Source organism: Elephantulus edwardii, unplaced genomic scaffold (genome assembly GCF_000299155.1).
Source record: "Elephantulus edwardii isolate Elephantulus edwardi_28Jun2011 unplaced genomic scaffold, EleEdw1.0 scaffold00029, whole genome shotgun sequence".
NCBI classification, from domain to species: Eukaryota; Metazoa; Chordata; class Mammalia; order Macroscelidea; family Macroscelididae; genus Elephantulus; species Elephantulus edwardii.
In genome coordinates, this window is record NW_006399779.1 from 11968349 (window position 1) to 11970498 (window position 2150).

The window sequence follows — 2150 nt, forward strand, 5'->3', positions numbered from 1 at the left end:
ATACAAGGAAATAGTCTCCATTTTGGAGACTGTGTGATGCGTCTGGACTCTGGAAGTTGGGCACTCTTGTTTTGGTTGAGGGTCCTGTGGAATGTTTGGTTGTTTTTTTAAGCTGTTAATTCAGAGTTAACAAGACCTCAGGCCCTTGTATTTAAAAGTCGGTTGGGCCCTCAGACCTGTGGCCCTCAGGCCTTGTGTTATTATATTTTGGAGGAACATTCTTCTAAGTTGTACAGTACTCTTCTGTCAATTTGCTGCACTGAGGTAATCTGGGTTTGCTATGATGCTGAACCTTGTGACACTGGGGGTCAAATGCCCTAACAGCTGCCCATGGTGAACAGTGTTTTGTGGAGCTCCCTGTTTAAGACTGGTTTGGAAGCAGGAGTGGCATCCACTTTCTAAACCACATGCCTCTGGAAACTCTATGAATTTGGAGAAAAGACAATAGTTATAGAAAGGCTTCAGGTCTTTTGTTTAAATGGTTGTAACGAGTCGTGCTTGATTCAACGGCAATCAACAAAATGAGGAAACAGAATTTCTTCATATCAAAATGCAACTAAATGAGCAACTGAAGAGTGTCCTCTCAAATTCCAGTGCTGTTGTTTTTGCTAATGTATGAATTGTCTCCTATTCATAGCAACACTATACACATTAAAACTGTCTAATTCTGTGCCATTCTCACAATCTCTGCTATGCATGGGTCCACCATTATATAGTCGCTGTGTCAATTCATCACACTGAAAGTCGTCTTCTCCTTCTCTGCCCCTCTACCTTTCCAAGCATGATGTCAGTTTCTAGGGAAACTGTCTCACTACCCTTACCTCTAAGGAGCATTCTGGTCGCACTTCTTCCAAGATAGATCTGTTTGTTGTTCTTTTGGCAGTCGACAGGATATTCAGCACTTTCTGACAAAACTAGAACTAAGTGGCACTACTCACTCCACCAGTCTTCCTTATTCACTGTCCAACTGTCGGAAGCACAGGATGTAAACAAAATAAGGCAGCCTGGCTCAGGTGCACCTCACTCTTTAAATGATCATTCATGCTCTTTAGCACATTAAAGAGGTCCTTGACAGTTGATTTGCCAAATGCATCATATCTTTTGATTGCGTGGCTGCTACGATCAGGGATATGGATTGCAAATCCAAATAAAATTTTAAATCTTCAAAAGGAAGTGTAATAATATAGAGGAACAATTAACAGAATATTATAAATGCTGTTTGAGAGAGGACTATGCCCAAGGACTGAAATCAGTATTTGGTAATTCCTCTCTGTTCTTGGTCTCACATCCTTTAGGCATAATGTTAGGAAAGAGACATCGATGCTTGGAAAGGTGGCGAGTCGGCCAGAGAGAGGAGCACCCTCAGCGACATGGACTGACCCTGTGACACAGCAAGTGTATCAGAGATGATGAAGACTGCAGAGACTAGGACAGGACTCAGCTCTGCTGTTCACAGGGTCCTATGAACTGTACTTGAATTGACAGCACCTAACAACATCTGTGTTAAAAAAGACATTTTCAAGGGAGCTCTGGTGGCCTTGTGGCAAGAAGCTACACTGCAATCCCAGAGGTATACTGTTCGAATCCACACTCTGCTAGACAAGAAGGGGTAATCTCCTCCTGTACCTTTCAGATCCAATTTGACAGTACACACAAAAAAAGTCATAAAGTAAATTTCTTTTTTAAGACATTTTCAAAGATGAGTATCTGAAAACCTTATAAATCAGCAAAAACAACTAAGTTGATCATTGAGAAAGTGAACTTTGAAGCAACATAAGCAAAATCTTATCCCTCACAAAAGAATTCCATTCTCGTGAGTAGATCTGTACTTCAAACAGTTGTATTCAATTATTCAATTTTACATTTCACCAGTTATAAGTCAGAGGAAAACTCTTTATGAGATATCTAGAATACACAATGAATTAAGATCAAAGTTTATTAGTGATTATCAAGTGTAGGAAGGAGAGGGACACGTGGAATCAATGTTTTAGGCATGTATACTGATTATTCTGAGAACAGATACTGGTGATGGTTGTTGTTGTTATATGCCGTTGAGTCGTTTGCGACTCATAGCGACCCTATGTACAACAGCCCTAAACCCTGCTCTGTCCTGTGCCAATCGCACTGTCTCTGACACACCCATCCCGATT